Source organism: Cyclopterus lumpus, chromosome 2 (genome assembly GCF_009769545.1).
Source record: "Cyclopterus lumpus isolate fCycLum1 chromosome 2, fCycLum1.pri, whole genome shotgun sequence".
Lineage (NCBI taxonomy): Eukaryota > Metazoa > Chordata > Actinopteri > Perciformes > Cyclopteridae > Cyclopterus > Cyclopterus lumpus.
In genome coordinates this window covers 8636705-8654581 of record NC_046967.1, presented here as the reverse complement: position 1 = coordinate 8654581, position 17877 = coordinate 8636705, and the positions used below count along the sequence as shown (strand labels likewise).

Here is a 17877-nt window from a genome sequence, read left to right as displayed (position 1 = left end):
TTTGAGGAGGTATGCTGACAATGACAAAGCGGACGTGCCTCTGTTATAATAATAATAACAATAATACATTTTATTTATATAGCGCTTTTCAAAATTCTCAAAGTCGCTTTACATGGTTAAAATAAACATAAAACAAAGACATCATATAAAATCACTGCATTAATTACACATTAAAAGCAGATCTAAAAAGGTGCGTTTTGACTAATGATTTAAAAGTTGACAGGTTGGTGCAGTCTCTGATGGATTTGGGGAGTGAGTTCCAGAGGGAGGGAGCGGCGATGGAGAAAGCTCTGTCACCCCAGGTTCGGTGCTCGGTCAATAGCACAGGAACAAGCTGTCCACACACATCGAATAGACGTCACAAAAGCCCTGTGCGATCATGTAGGATACAACTATCCCCGTCACAAGGGGGACCCAGATGTAATTTAAGGATGGCACCTCCTCTTGAATGACTGGTAGTTTATATGTGAAGAAGAAAAATGCAAGAACACCAATACTTCCTGAAATAAGCAGTTTCCCCAAGAAGAACAGAAAGTGTGTCACCTTGTCCAGGACAGACATCCGAATAACATTCCTCATCAAGAGGAGGAAACTATCCTTGGAGGAGGCGCAGAAGTTCTTTCCATATATTGCCATCATAATGTATGCGTTTCGGTTTTAACACTTGAGGGAACATTCCGAGCACCATAAGCAGGATTGGGGGCAAATCGAGAAAATGGTTTAATGGAACCTTTCAGTATCATATCCAGGTACTTGGTTGGTACAATTTGGATTATCTGCGCCACAGCGACGATCAGAGAACCAAAGGCAAGAGAACCTGTGTGGTAACGTAGGGCTTGGATAAATGACGAGCAGACGGGGAATGCAGGGATGTCGTTTGGCTTCTTCCGGGCCCAGTAGTAGGATGCGAAGGCCCCTGCCAGGGTGTACTGACCCAGTGCGGTGATGATGTTGACCAGCCAGAAGAACACAAACAGGTTATACAGATGGAGGACCAGGATGTAGCGGTGGTACACACTTTCCCCACTGCAGAAGGCAAACATGCATTGTGACCCGGGGCACACTTTGGTGATATTGGTCCGATTAAAGGTCTTTGGACTGCATGTGAGGTTGGGATACATGCATGTATCATTAGCAGGTATGACCTTGTAGACCGCATTACACGATGAGGCCAAGAGGACTGCTGTTTGGGTCAAACTTGCGCGGCTCACCAAAACACCTGGAGGGAGCCATGGCACTTAGTAGGACAAATGAAACGTCGTCTTGGTTCAGGAGACCGCATATGAGAGTCGAGGTGAACCGCAGTTATTTTAGTGTCCTTCGGCGGTCCGGTGGGACCCGGAGAGAGGTCTCGAGCTCTTTGGAGGATGTTTCGGCCACGCAGCTGCGCGTCAGTTGTGTTTATGTAGTGACTTTGGCTCATGGGCACATACCTCAACAACTAAAGTATGGGGCAAATAAAACTGTCGCTAGATGGAAAGTGAAGGAATCACCAAAGTGCTGAGACTGTACAACATTTCATGACAAGCCATTCACCAATCCAACATTGCCCTCCTTAGATCCTCGTTATGTCGCAACATTTAACATTGCCAACATAAGTAGGCAACTTACCTAAGTGCCCAGTGGATTAATAAGTGATGCCAAGGGGTCCTGACCAATGTATGTGATGGGTTGGATATTCCCCTCATGCTCAAGACTCTACATGTTTAGACAGAATATGACTCCTGGAAAGTTGGTGAAGATTGTTCGTGAATAGTTGCCGGTAAACTGCTTAAGACAGCCAGAGGCTCCTGGAAATCCAGTGGAAAAAGTGACTAACAGACTAACATGGGGTGTGTGTGTGTGTCTATTTGAGTCTTGCCCAAAGAAACAAAGATCTAAAACCCTATATTAAGATCAGTCCCAAAAAAAGGATTAGCCTATGTCTTCATGGGCTTGAACGTGTGTGTCTGATCACTGAAGGTATAATTAAAAGGTTTTACCTTTCATTCAGACATTTCTTTTTCCCCTTCATGTTTCACAGATTGTAAGTGTTTGAGGGATAAAGCTTCGCATGACATCCTCTGCGCTGCGGGGTCCACATGCTTCAGAGGAGCAGAAGGCCAATAGTGGAACAAACAGATGTTTTGCCCCTCTCCAAACAGATCTGAACATCAGTTGCACATTTACAAAAGTTCTGCATTTGCTTCAAACGGGGCCGTCTCTCTGACCTGTGGCATGTACACACATGCACGAGTGCCCTGGCGTCTTCATTAGCGGTGGTGAACGGCCCATTGTGATGTTGTACCGGGATCTGCATGCCCGGAGAAATTGCAGAGGTTTAGGGTGCAACATCTGCCCGAAAACATTTCCATATCAGCACAAAATATAAGCTCATTAAATCAACACTCGCGAGAAGAGGATTTTGACCAAACTTTATGCTGGAACTAATTTTAGGACAGGTTTGAATAAGTTGCACTTTGAATGACCTGCCAGACAATGTTTGAAAGATATTTTCAAAGGATTTGCGGATTCAACAGCTTAACACTGATGGTGGGAAGGTTGAGTTCAAGAAAGGCATGTTTGGATCAGTTTCATTGTAAACATCCATCAGTTTATGAAGCTTTTAAAGAAAAACACAAAGGGGGTTACGGGTAGAAAAGGTTTGATGCGTCTCACGTGTTCTACAATTTATAACAGAGTGTGTGAATTACTTTGTCTTCCATCTGCGCCGGTGCTACTTTTTTTTAAATTGTGGTTTACTCCAAAAATTGGGCATCACACACTTTAACAGTCCAAATATCAAATTGCAGCGCTTAAAACAGCACAGGACCAAAGAACATTAACCACCTCATAAAGTCCACTGAGTCGGAAAAAAGTAGGTGAGACACCATCCAACTCAATATGATATTTTCAAGCACAGAAGTGAAGATGGGTGGAGAATAATGTGACAGTGATGCGCGATTTCTATCTCTTAAAGTGCACGGTTTGCACATGAGTAGACTTGGAGTGCCTTCTACAGGGAGGGAGGGGGGGGGGGAATAACATTTCTCTGAAGGCATCAATGTGACAAAAGTGAATTCCAATCTCTAACTTATTCATAACACCGTGCACATAAACTGGTTTTCACACGTTCTGAGCGACAAAACCGGACTCCTTTCATTCAACGCTTAACTTCTAAACTGTGTTCACACTTCGACCGTCAACACGGCGACGCCCCTTGTTCTTGGCGATTTGAAGTCAGACAAGCAACAAACAAAAAAAACGGAGTATTGTGCGCACACGGAGCGAGACCTTCAAGTTTGGTTCAATGCCAACGCCGCTCTCCGAAAGAAAAGAGGAAGAAGAAGAAGAAGAAAAAAAAAAAGAAAGCTCCCGAAAAAGTGTTTAAGATTTCATGTGGCTTTTGAGAGCTTTTCATTCTCTCTCCGAGCTTGTGTTTTTTTTTCCTCCCCGATTCATCTGACAGACCTTAATGCCTCCTAAGAGCCGAAGGCTGCATTGTTCGGAGGACCTTGGTGAGAGTAAAAATATAGACCTTTACAGATGTAGAAATACAGTACACGAATCAGAGAACCTGAAATATACATGAGGGGAAGTGGATGCTGTGGTTGGCTTTTTATTCGAGAAGCTCTCAACATGATCTCAATTGTGAATTTAGAGGTGGACGATAAAGCAAATATAGAAATGCTATTTTATGGCGACCGAACTCCTTTATGTTTTGTTGACCTACTACAGAAAACAAAGCGTTGGGTGTAAGATGGATAATAATGGCTGTTATATAATCAATACCAATCAAAGGAAGTAAACCAGTTGCAGTTACAATTAAAAAAAAAAAAAAGGATTATATCTGTGAATATAGAAGCTACGAGCATGAGGAAGGTGCCGACTTGGTCGTGACCCTTCACGAAACCTCTCATTTCATTGCAGCAATTGGTCTGACAGTCGTCCCGGTTCTCCAGCGCCTCCCTTCCCTCCAGCTGGGCCTCCAGCAGCGTGGATGTCGGGTGTGTTGGCTCCCGGCGTGTACCCCGGCGGGGGGCAGCGGAGGGAGGAGCTGCTACCGTCTGAACTAATCCTGCAGCTCGGATCCATAAACCTCCCGAGGACCGAATAACGAGCTCAAAGTAAGTCATTTTTGAATAATGAATTTGACATTCAAATGGAGTACACAAGTGACCTCCTCATGCACACACACACTCAGCCATGTGTACTGGCGGCATGCTGAAAAGCAGGTGAGAGGAGATACAAAATTGAAGACACACAATGGAAAACAGATGTTGGTTTATGCTGCGAGGTTGGGGGACCAATAATCCTCCCAGCATGTGTGTCAACAGCGGCACAACGGAGGACAAGACCACGAATAACATAATGTACGTTGGTGTTAATAACTGACCACACACACACGACCACACACACATTTTCTGTCCCTGTCTCTGTGTGGGTGCTTGTTCTGTGTTTGACCTCAGAGCCTCTCTCTCTCTATCTCTGCCGCCACGGGGAACATTCCTCTAGACGCTGACCTTCTACTGGTGACTGCATGACCAGTGTATCCTCAAAACACCCGTCATACAACACATGTGTGTGTTGTATGAATGCTGATGTATCAGTCACGGAGATTCAGATCAGATTTTTTTCCCACATTTTCACAACATTTGCCCGTTATGTGCATCGACCTCTGAATTTAACTACGTGTGATATATTACCAGATGTCTTCAGGTGTAATAGAAAGTTGGAGAGGAGTTCAGCCTTCGACAGAGAATCACACGAGAACTTAGCTATTAATGTCATAAAGTGTCCGGTATTTATTTATTTATTCATTTATTTTGCAGGGACAATGCACACCAATCAACAGTTGGACTGTAAGTGAGCCAGAGTTAGCCAGAGAGGCTAATTTCCATCTGCTGTCCCTGGCCAGATGTTTTTAAGGCAGCCTAAAATAACAAAATCTCAAAATAAAAATGGAAATAAAATTCATAGACAAACTGACAACAACATATAAACAAAACCAATACACAGCAAAAAGAAAGGGTACAACAATAGACCAGAGACATAACGGGCTGCAGCATGAATCAGGCAGAACAAACCCAGCTACAATACAACATACACATAAAAAACAAATGCACATATAGCCGAAACAAGCATCAGGACAGACAGCACATCAATGACTGCACACCTGATTGGCAACAAGCCATTCCTTCAGGTTATGCTTGAACGTGTTGTACGTGTTGTGTGCACGTATGTGTGGTGGCAGAGCATTCCACGAGTGACCTGCCTTCACTGAGAATGTAGACTTGCTAAACGAGCTTGACCTATATGAAATGACACAATCACCTCTTGTAGCAGATCTAGTGAGTCTGCTGCTTTCACTGCTTTGTTTAACAAATTCACTAAGCGGGGGCGGAGCCATACCATTTAAAATTTTAAAAACCAGACACACATCAGTGAATTTAATGATGTTCTCCCAACTCAGGATGTGATGTTTTGTGAGAATATTGCAGTGATGGTGGTGTTTATGTTTTTTATCAAGTATTTTGATGGCTTGCTTATGGAGAATGGGAATATATTTTAATGTTGTGCTGTTGGCTTGTGCCCAGCTGGTTAAGCAGTAGGTCAGATGGGGGACAATCATTGCATTAAAATACAATTTTGCAGCCCGCATGGTTAAACAGTGTCTTATATATCTAAAATTCATGAGATTAAATTTCAAGACCTTTGTCACATGGTTTACCTGTTTTTTAAAAGAGAGATTAGAATCAATAAAAATACCTAAATATTTAAAATATGACACTACCTGTAGCCTCTCACCAGCAACATAAACGTCTGGCTCCGGTGACACTTTGCAAGCCCTCTTTGTGAAGAACATACAAACAGTCTTTCCGGTATGAAGGGTCGGTTTATTTTTTTGCCAATGTGTAAAGAAGAAGAAAAAAAGGTGCAATAATTCACGTCTAATAGGGATAACAGAAGATGGACAACATAAATGCTTTTTTTTTTTTTTTTTTTTTTAAATCAGAGAGAGAATGGCTTGTAATCTCATTTTCATCAGATCCAGATTTGATTTTAGAATTTTATATGGTTATGTTTTAAGATACGGTGCAAAAAATATCACTTTCAGCAATGTAAATCACCGAAATGTAATATTATTAGCACAATGTCAGTCAAACCCTACTTTAGAGGAAAAATAACTATATTGTTTCGACTTATATATAAATTAGTTCTTAAATTAACAAGTTATGAATCACCCACACATCTTATATTGTATATTATGAGCAATTTCCTTTAGTCTAGGTCGTGTTCTTGCTAATTAACCTCAATACACTTTGAACTGTCCTATGGGACCCCCGAGCCATCTCTGATCCGCAGCCAGCCTGCTAATAACCCTCCGTTTTAGAGACAAATCCCAAAGAGGAGCGACCATTTTGGAAGCGACGTCACCAGTTTAACGGCGACATTCGAGAAGGGATAAGTCGACTCCCGGAGGACCGCGGCGGCTGTGCCGGAGACACATTCTGACACGCCAGCACTTACACCGCCGCTTGTCGTCGAGCCAACGGATGTAGAGCGTGCCGTAGAGCCACTCAAAAAGAGACAATAAAAATGATTTGTGTTGCATAGTTAAGAGAAGAAGGGGAAAAAAAAAATTATGTTGTAGACATGTGCCGCCTCTTGCATACGAATGATTGCTGCACTACATTCACAAAAGAGACGTTTTGTCACAACTTGCGGTATTCTTCATGTTCTGTTTACTTTGTACTTAAAGTTTATGAATAATTACTGGGGAGAAGCCAGATTTGGACTTTTCTAAATGCAAATCAAGTCGGTGGGGGGGGGATTGTGCCGAGCCACGGAAATGAGGAAAGGGGAACAAAGAGCAACAGAGTCAGCCATTTTATTAATTGTGTTGGTTCTAGCAGTTGCCCTTTAGAAAAGCCAGTGGACTTAATTAAATTACCGCGCACGCTCCGAGGAGGAAGCAGTAGGATGTGGCCTTTTAAAACAGAGCCTTGCAAGTGTTCCTTATCTAATGAGAATGAGAGCCACGGGGACGCTCGTAGGTCTTTAAGTGTCCTCCGAGTCCTTCACTTACTATTATAATATCTGGATTTAGTCTGGAAGTCTTTTTGCGAAAAAACCGCAGCACAGCTACCGTCTTCAGTGTGTGGGCCCTGGCGTCTGTGTTTCTGCACATTGGATTTTTAAAACATCAGTACGTGGTGAACAAACACAACCGGGGGGGTGGTGGGTGGGGGGGGGGGCGACGCTGCCGATGCCGCAACTGCTGCACGGTGCCCTTTAAACCCTCTGGGCCCTTCAGAGTAAAAGGCATTCGTTTTCCAGGTCAGCTCGCTCTGCTCGCTCCTCGCAGCTGAGTCTCGCCGCCTGCTCTCGGCTCAGCCACATAGAGGAAGATTACAGGCGGCTTCGCAGGGTCGAGGGGGAGTCGACTCGGGCATGAGAAAGCCCGGGCACGCCGGAGTAAAAGCGGCCATGACATGTTCGCCCCTATCCTCCTGCACGTGTTTCCGAAGCGCCCCCCCCCGAGGCATCGCCCGAAGCCCCACGAAGGTTAAGGGAGGAGGAGGCGGACGCATGCAGAGTAATACGGCATGTGGTAAAGCCACATGAGGGACCGGGCATCGGACAGGCAGAGTGCAAATGCCAAGTTCGTTATGTGGTCGTCGCATTGTAGCCAACGCCAGGGAAGAAAAATGCAGCGGAATATGAAGACGATGCCGAATATCCAGGACACGGAGGGGTCAGGACGAAAGACAGCCTGTTGACAAACAGAAAGGCCCCTCTTTTTAAAAAAAAATATTTTCATACGGTTGGAAGAGCCGGGGGCAGACGCATTGCGTATAATGCTCTACAACTGGAACAAGCTGCTCTTTGATGACATTTGTCATCACAAACTCACGCTGGGCAGCAGCACAATGCTCAAATCTAGTTTCTATAGGCAGCAGATTTACCAAATGCGGATGAAAAACAACGTGGCACCTGTTTTCTTTTTCTTTTATTGCCTAAAAGCATTTTTTACTTCTTTTTAAACAAAGTCATCCTTTTTTTAATTTCTTGCCAGTGGAGTTGAATGGGAAATGTGTGGCTTTCGAAATACAATGATCTCCCGTGTGAAAACCTTCAAGGTTTTTTCGGGTTATTACAAAATATTGTGGCACTGCATTCATAGGTTTCATCGTAATACAATACACTTTAGACATGTTGCACTAATGGGAGCAAATGAGTCACCCACCCACGCATCCATGGACCACAGGCAACATTTAAATATCTGGGCGTTAGACTCATTTTCCCTTTGCTATTATAATGTACTTATTATGATGATGAGTCCCGGAGGACATTGCGACTTCTGTGCTTTGCGTCATCCCTCAGCAACCGCATGGAGACCCCCCCCCCCCCCTTGTGTGAGAGAGAGTGAGGAAAACGGGAGAGTTCGCTTGTCCGACGTTGTTGACCGAGGTCCGTCTGCCCTCCGTTCAAAACATATTATCGCTTTCTTTGTACCCACAATTCTTCCGAAACATTAAACAAAACGTTTAACTTCCTTTTGGACCACCCACCACCGTTCGTCGCTCACGGCAACCCCCCTGTGGCCGCGACGCTCCGGGCCCCTGAAAAAAAACACGGCAGGAAATGCTTGTTCGTTAGCCGGTTCGGCTGATGCGTGTGAAATATTCATGCGATGACTCGTGCGATCCTTCCATATTTAAAATGCATATGACGATAACAAACGAGTGTGTATTCTCCTCACGCCCTGAAGACATCAAAAGGAGCATCTGTCTGCGGTGGGGCATTGATTGCTTTTTTTTTTTTTACTTAGGCTGCAAGGAAGTAAACATTATCATTAAAATCCAGTCATAAAAGTAATAAGAGTGATAAAAAGGGGGTAAACCTGTCACCGTTATGTTCTCTCCTTTCAGCTATAACGTAGCTATCCAGCTGTTAAGGGCGATGTGTTTTTTCCCCGATGCAGCGGTGGCTCGGGCAGTTTGGCATCCAAAACACCAGCGATGCTGTCTTTTGTCTTTTCCTCCCGTATAGATGTGGCTAAATGGGTCAGACGGCAGATGTGTGTCAGTGATTCCCTGCTGGCACGGCGCTGACCCTCCTGCCTGTGGAGATTCGGCGAGGAACATAAAGCTGCTGACGCTCAAAAAGAAGGGAAAAAAAGCAGCCTCGACCCATTTGTTTCACTTTCAAACTGTGTACATTGTACAACGTGTGTGTGTGTGTAAGTGTGTATGCACGGCGTGCCGAAATGAACTCACCTTGGAACATATTGCTCCCCGTTCTCTTTGGCGTCCTGTACTATTGGAGGTTACAAGACGAACTCCGGGCTGCGTATGAGGGCAGCTGTAACACTCGAGTGGCCGGACGTCACTCGGCGAGATGTAATTAAGCTGCAGCTTGCATTTCGGTTTCTTCTTAGTGACTGGTTGTGGCGGTTACTTGAGCTTCCAACTTCAGTTATTTAAACAATAAGTTGGGGGTAAATCTAGAAACAAAAGGCTTTCCAAAAGCATTGATGTGGAGAGCATCTTACCTCGTAGGTCAACAATCTTGTTCATGTTCACATGTACATTCGTCACAGGTGTTTTTCCTCGCTATTTCTATCGCGACTGGATGTGTGTGAAGGTTTAAACTAGAGGTAAACTGCAGTCTACCTCTAGGTAGAAGTGATGGAAGACACAACAGGTCTTTTGCGATATGTTCCTGCAAAGAAAGCATGAAAGCATTAAAAAGTGCCAGAGGTTGACGTGGAACATATTAGGACTGGTCCTTGAGCCTCCGGGGGGGGAGGAAAAGAGAGACAGCTGCAACCCACACAAACACAAAAGCAACCCGGGCTTTGAAGAATGTCTTTGAACGTCTCACCAGACCTACACTGCACACGGTCCAATCCAACAAGAAGGGCATTTCGGCAGGGTTGTCCTGTCAGCGGGAAATAGAAGAAAAAAAAAGAATGGATGCACATGCATAACCCAACCAAGGTGATGCACAAAGAAAACCTTCTCTGGGTGGCTTGTACGATTATCCTCCCACTTCCCTAGCAAGCCGGCGCATCTCAAGATTATCTCCCCACATGCCCATATTGGCACGAGGGAGACGCCGATACAGACATGAATATCGGCTTGACATCCTCCGTAATCTTCACGGAGTATGAACAAGTCCTCTCGTAGCACATTCAATATTCACATTCAAATCTTGCACTGAAGCAGATGATTAGCCATGCCAGCCCTCATCAGCAGGTCTTATGCTCACTGGTGGAGCTTGACTGAGCTGCTGATCATGTTGTTTGGGACTGTTGGAACAGCTTAGGTCATCCAAATCCTAACCATTGTCAGCAGGGGGTGGGGGGTGGGGGGGGGGGGCTTCGAATTGCTTTCCTCAACTCACATTGTGGGTAAATGGGTTAATCTGTGCCATATGCATTCCTCTTACAGACACGTTTGTGTACAAGAAAGGGAAAAGAAAAGGATCCTTTGCGGATTCGAGTTGAATTAAAATCGGCCCCCGTGCTTCCCGCAGTGTACTGACCCGTCTTGTCGTCAGAGACATCAGAGTGAGCGGCGGGTGAGACGAAAATAACATATTTGCTGTCACAGACTGGAGAGGGATGTTTTGAAGTCTTGACATTTTTAAGGTTTAAATGTTTTTGAAGCCGCAGAGCTTGGATTCATCTGCCCTCGCCATCTTTTGCTGGAGCTACTGAAATAACCCAGAGTCCTGGGGGAAAGCTGATGTGGGAGGGGAGGGGGGGGGGGGGGGGGGGGGTTAAATACCACAGTTGAGTGCGATAGTCTGAGACACATGTCAGTCAATGTGACGACCCCTACCTTCCACTTAGATTTGTCTTTCAGGCTGTTGATCAGCTGATGAGCCTGGGGGCTGCTATAAAGATGCAACACCTGATGATAGAGGGGGTTTGCTGCCTTGACTGGCTGGCCGCTCTCTCCCGTGGTCCACACTGGAGCTTATTTGTTTTTGTTTGTTTAAAGTTAGTTGTGGTATTCTTTAAATAAATGTCTATTTGTCGCTTTTAACTGGTCTCCCATCCATGTTGCAGCCTTTGAGCCGGGGTGTAACATATGGGGGCTCGTCCGATCTTGGTTGACCAGGGTTAAGGGGGGGTGGGGGGGTGGAGCAGTTGTTTCGGGGGCACGTCCGAGATTGCAGGTGAGTTGCCAGTATATGGTGGCTTTACCCAGCCTGCGGGTTTTAGTCTACAAGTACCCACTACTAGTAACACCTGAAGACTAGGGGGAGGGGCTTACTTCTGGTTAAGCAGCTAGAGGGACAGGACAGCAGTGATTGGTGTTAAACTCTGTATGGATCAGTTTGGGATGTGTTCAGGCAGTCTGTCTGTCTACTTGAGAAACCCTCCACCAAGACACTCATTTCACAAGCAGTTGCATGTTTGTAATATGTTAAATGTTCACCTAATGATGGTAACGGTGGATGTTGAAGGCATTGCAATGTAAAGGCAGAAGGATCAAGGAGACCAATCGACATCGGACTCTGAAGACACTCCTTGGTGTACAACGGGGGGGTTACGATCTCTACCCGTACGGTATACAACCACCTGTTACCATGACAATGACGGAGGGTTCACACTCGGGTCACATGATGAAACTAAACCGGATGTAAATGTTCTTCTCTCCTGTGTTTATGATTTAAGAACGGGTGAAAATGGGTTCAGCCAGGATCATAGTTCTAGATTTTTTTGAGGACGTTTTCCTTTTAGGTGAATTTTTCCGTTGGATAACTTGCTAACACAATAAATAACGATGCTGGCTAAACTCCTTTTTTTAACTGTTGAACTTGAACTCGGGTGAGAAAACAATTTAGGTCAAACTTTCCCTTTTCCTTGAGCCAAGGCTGCGCCGTAGTCGGTCTAACACGTTGGTGCCGACTGAAATATATCTCAAAAACTACTGGACAGAATTGTATTTATATAATGATATAATCAGCAAACAGAGAGATCAGCTTTGTCTTAAACACATAGAATATCATTAAAACAAGATAAGAGGAGTCCAGAAAAAAAACTCTCCTCAAATATGTTCACTTGTCTGCTTTGTTAAGCTTTAGTGTTCCATACCGGTGTCCATGTTAATTCCAATACTTTTGCTACTTTTCCAAAAACAACGTAATTGATGATTTGCCATAGTTTCATTTTCAGAGTGATCAGATTTAAGCGCCAGCAACAGTAAACTAAAGAATATATATATGTATATTTTTTTTATGACAGTTTCAGCCAAAAATGGTCAAAGTAAAGCTGTGGACTTTAAAAGCCCGCTGCTCTGTGCTTCTGTTCCCTTGGCTGACGACCACTAAAAATAAAAAAATAAACGAGAAAAAAAAAAGCAGAGCTGGAAAAATTGCAAACAAAATATATTGAGACGTTTTGCGTGACAACATTGTGTGTAATCAGCAAAATGCACAGCAAGAGAGCCCCCGTTATTTTATTTAATTGAGGCAATGTGAATGTTCCTGCAATTTGGGACTTTCATTATCTGTTTTTTTGGGACCGACTTCACCGAGATGTGAAGTTGGAGCCAACTGTTTTTTGGAAGCTGGACTCTACATTTTTCCACATGAGACATGTTTGGTTTCATCTCTCATCTTCTTCTTCTTCTTCTTCTTCTTCTTTTTAAGGACGGGATCCCAAGCGAGGTGTGATGGACAAGCCAAGATGCTGGGTATCTCTCCGTCCCATCTGCTCGGGATCAAACTCGCGGAAAAGGTTCCAAGCACGCTCGACGTTCCACGTAACAGAAGCACGAGCTCCCCCCCCCCCCTCCCCGACCGACCGCTGGACGAAGCACTTGCAGCGCTGGTTTCTTCAGCCCGCTTCACGCTCGACTGAGCCTGAACACATGACAAGTAAAACCCGAAGGCGCGGGGGTAGGGGGGGCCGAACAGGAGGAGGAGGAGGGGGGGAGATGCAAGAAAAGAGCCAAAGTGTTTTGATTTGCGACTACGCTGTGGCGTGTGGATGCATGCATCTGCGTCCTCTCTCACCTTTCTTTTCCATCTCTAACTCCCTCCCTCACTTTCACCACCTCTCTCTCTCTCTCTCTCTCTCTCTCTCTCTTCAAGGTTACCCAATCTTGTTTTCTCAGACTGGAATCACTGCGCACGCTTCTCCTCTTTTCTGTCGGAGGACCATGTGAGCCTCTTGAATGTAAGTGCCTCCTTTGTTGCTTAATTCACTTCCATTGGGACCATTTCCTTTAGAGGTTTTTCGGGGTCTTTTCTTCTTCTTGCTCACAGCGCACGCACAATGGGATGTCATACATCGAAAGGGGTGGAGTGGGTCGGGACGGGTGCGGGGAGGAGGGGGGGAGGGGGGGGGGCGCTTGATTGCTCCATGCGGTTTAAGCGTGGGAGTTGGATGCACGTGTCTGCCGCTGTCATTGTCTCGGCTGCAGCTCTTGCACATTTCTTTGTCTCTAGTTTGAAACCCGATGCGCCGCGTGTGAGCTCCGTTGCCTTTTGGTGGGCTTATTTTTTCTTCTTGTTGCCGTTTTTTGTAGCCGTGAGCTCCAAGTGCTCAATTATAGGCCTGCGAGAATCTCAATATAATTGAAAATAAATGAGTCGATGAGCACAAAAAAAAAACCTCTCATTTTCTCATATGCAAACAATAAAATGCAACAAAAAAAAATAACTTTCTAAAAGCATAGTTCAGCCAACTGAAATATCTCTCGGTTCCGTGCTGTGTGTTATGTTTCCCCACCAGCTTGTTAGCTGTACCCTGCATGTACCATCGTTTCTACCAACATATTATCCAATGTTCTCCGTCGACATGAGCCAATAGACAAATTGCTTGTTTTGGACTCACAACCGTATTATGGAAGCCAATGTTCCACATTTGTACCGGATAAATCATAACGCTAAATACTTTGCTTGTCAGTATAGTAGGCCTCGTGAGTTGGCTTTGTTTGTCTCTGTAGGGAGCAGAGTACTTTTTTTAAATGATGAGGATGCGTCTTACGTTTCAGTCAAAAGGGAATAAAAGATACATGCACTTTAATGCAAGTCTTCATGTCTGGAAATATCAGGACAGACATCAAAGGCTTCACAGCTTTGTTCTATGAGCTGACAATGCGTACAATAAGTAAGCAACTATTTTAATGCGCAAGCGCACTCATAAAGCACACTTCTTTAAAAGAAAAAAAACCCCGTTGATTGACAGAGGGCTATGACGCACATTATATTGTGCAATATGAATTTTCTTTTTTGTGGCGTTACTCAGCTTCCAAACAGGAAAGACTCTTCCTTTAAAGTTCCTCCCTTTGCTTTGTACTGCTGGATTTTTAATGCAAATATGTTCTCGGTCTCTGCAAAGATGAAAAAAAACAACAACAACAATGCAACTTATGATAAGTAGTTGAAATTCCTTCAGGTCTGCATGAATTTCTGCTTCACTGCAGAGAAATGTGACTGAAGAGAATTCCAGCTGACATGGCCAATGAATAATACAACTAGTATATACACTCTATCAATTATAGACAAGTTGTCTCAGCTGCATGCTGACCATAAAGGTTTATGGTGAACATTTACCTATATACCATATTCGTGATTGCATGCCCACTGTGGACCTATTTTCGGACTGCAGAGATGTTCTCTTTGGTTTGTTAAAGGCCGGCACACAGACACACACACACACACACACACACACACACACACACACACACACACACACACACACACACACACACACACACACACACAGCTCTAAATATTGAATAATAATGTGAAATGCATAAGATGCCGCTGCAAGTCAGTGGGATTTCTGTATGGCTGACTGAGCTCCGTGAATCTACAACAGGGGTGGGCAAACTTTTTGGCTCAGGGGCCACATTGACTTTTAAAATTTGACAGATGAGCCGGGCCAGTATCAGATGGATGGAGAGCAGGGGCGTTTGTAGGATTCCAAGAAAGGGGGGGCTAAGCCCCAAGGGGAGTGTCACCCTGGTGAATGTGGGCCCCCGGATATCCATTGTTTCTGACACTTCATAGATTGGTTCAATCAGAGTGTGATTTTGCTCTGTAGTTTTCAGTATATGATGACACAAGAGACCGAATTTCAGGGTCATAGTGATATTTTATGCTCATTTGGACACGATCACTGAGATAAAGATGAACTAGTTCAGTGTCAAATATACCATTCAATGGAAAAAAAACATTATAATAATCTATATTAATGCAAAGAATAGAGAGATGTCGATAGTTATTTCTTGCCTCAAGTAAACCTGAATGTAAGCAGGTAACACTTGTTAACAACTACAGACACATTATGTAACTACCTGGACTTACAGGTAAACCTGAATGTAAGCAGGTAACACTCGTTAACAACTACAGACCGACACATTATGTAACTACCTGGATTTACAGGTAAACCTGAATGTAAGCAGGTAACACTTGTTAACAACTACAGACACATTATGTAACTACCTGGACTTACAAGTAAACCTGAATGTAAGCAGGTAACACTTGTTAACAACTACAGACACATTATGTAACTACCTGGACTTACAGGTAAACCTGAATGTAAGCAGGTAACACTCGTTAACAACTACAGAACGACACATTCTGTAACTACCTGGACTTACAGGTAAACCTGAATGTAAGCAGGTAACACTCGTTAACAACTACAGACACATTATGTAACTACCTGGACTTACAGAATTTGACCTACTTTATTTTTGACGTGGCTCGATGAGGTTTCCAGGAGTCCTGTTGGTGCGTGGACCATTTTTTTGCTTCAAAAGGGATGAAATGATTCATTATTTCCCGGCCCCTCCATCCCCCCCCCCCCCTCCCCCCCTATTATGTATTCCACACACTCCAGGCCTGACATGTGGAGAGGGAGATGCTGCTGAATGCAGCAGGATGTGACAGTTGCGTACCTGGAGCCACTGGCGCTGAGCTAAAATGAAGTGAAACGGTGTTTGGAGGGAGGGTTCGGAGACCCGGAGCGTGCATGAGAGTTCCTGCTTTTGTCACAGTGAGGAGTGGAAGGTGTTAGGGGAAGCTAAAAATGGCTGGATAGGGAATTAAGAGGAATTAACAGTATTGTTTGTTTGATGGCTGCTAATGGATGCTAATTGTTTCTTCTAAATTGTTGCTTTGCCTCTTTATTCCTCACACTGCTGGTTTCATTTTTTTTTCAAAACAACAAACAAAACTATAGATTCAACCGCGCTCTTATTTTGAAAAGGGACCGTCGATTTGAATATTTCACGACACGTTGAATCTACAGTATCCATCTTTTTGAAGTCTCGACTATAGTTTGCTCAGATTATTTCCAGTTCGGACTCCCTCTTTGCCATATTTGGAACCCAGCAGCATCTCCAGCCAGGAGGCCCTGGCATCAGCGGCTGCCAGTGTGTCCAATCTTTTTCATGCCCGGCCAAACCCCCGCACATTCCGGCTTTAAAATCCCATCGCTCTGCTAAGGACTCGAGAGCTTGGCATTCACGTTTCAACTCCTCGGCAGCAGAACTCTTGGCTCCTCGCCACCTCCTTCGTCTTCTACCAAGGCTCAAGAAAATGGGTTTGAATGGAGACAAAGGACGGGGAGGTGGTTTTTGGAGACAAGTAGGGGGGAAGCTTTAAATGCACCAAGAGGCATTTTATTTGCGGTGACCCCCTTTCATCCGTCTTCGGGGTATCGGACTGTATGAATGGGCTGGTTTGTCCGCCGGGTGACCAAACATGGCACTCGAATGTTTATCTGCACAATGACCAAAAACCTGAGAGAGCCAAAGACACTTGGTGATGAGATGGACCGTGAACTAGTCAAGTGCCCTGCTCTGTTCGGTCTCTGCTAAATACACAGCTTTGGCTCTGGCTGTGTGGGCGATTCAACTCCTCTCAATACGCTGTGTGCTTGCGGGACAATAGTGCAGTCTTTTTTATTGTCAAATGTGCTGGGAACCTTGTGCACATAGCACTACCCCCTTTGGAACTCACACGGGATGAGAATCCCTAACAGGATACAATATTTTTTCGGAGTTTCTCTCTTAATGAGCACTGAAGAGTTTATTAAGTAGAGATTTTACACTGATCACGGTCGCCGGGTAGAATAGAAGCCAACTCAACCATCCAAGTCAAATGATTGAGTGTGTTTCCTTTGAACAGTGAGTAACTCGACGCCTCGATCAATCCCTCATTTTCAAGTCCCGTCAAGAGTTCGGTGTTGACCTTTCTTTCTTTATGTTGACCTTTTAAACACGTCTTAATGCATTTGCCCATTTTGTTGATCCTCCAATAAGATGCTGCCCCGAGTGAGACTCTGAATGAAAGACAACGACCGAATCACTGATCACAAGTGTCTGGAGTAATGCCATCGAAGGAGAGACATTGATTTTTTGCCGATTTGATCTTTTTTTTCTTCTCCTAGCCGTCGGAGTCAACAAAACCCGATCTGCGATTACCGACACAAGAGCGTGCCGCAGAAACGACCAACGGAAGGTAATTTGAACAAAGATCATTCTCAGAGACATAATAGCTGACACCATTTGGCTCATCTAGTTCACTCAGTCAGCGCAGCTCAGTATTTCATTGATTACCGCTGCGGCTCGGTGCGCATCCCCGCTGCCTGCGTTAATTGGCACTTTGATTAGCTGAAGCTCAGTCGGGCCTGTGAGCAGAAGGGGATCGATGCGCCCTGGTGGAGAATTCATAAACCGAGAGAACGCTGTCAGGAGAGTCGTTTCCTGCAGCCGAGGGAGTCGGGTTTTTTTTTAGCGTCGTGATGTTATATCATGCTCGCTCCCCCCATGTGATATGAGGAGAAGGTGCTTCCCTAATTACACGTGGGAGCAGGACTTTCCAGGTAACCGAAAACCTCAAAGCATACCAGTGCGCTTA

The 17877-nt window shown here is 44.7% G+C and overlaps 1 pseudogene; it reads right to left on the bottom strand.

Annotated features, from left to right (window-relative positions):
• Nucleotides 1-315: 315 nt before the first annotated feature.
• On the bottom strand, nt 316-4115 carry LOC117740406 (annotated as a pseudogene).
• Nucleotides 4116-17877: the final 13762 nt, after the last annotated feature.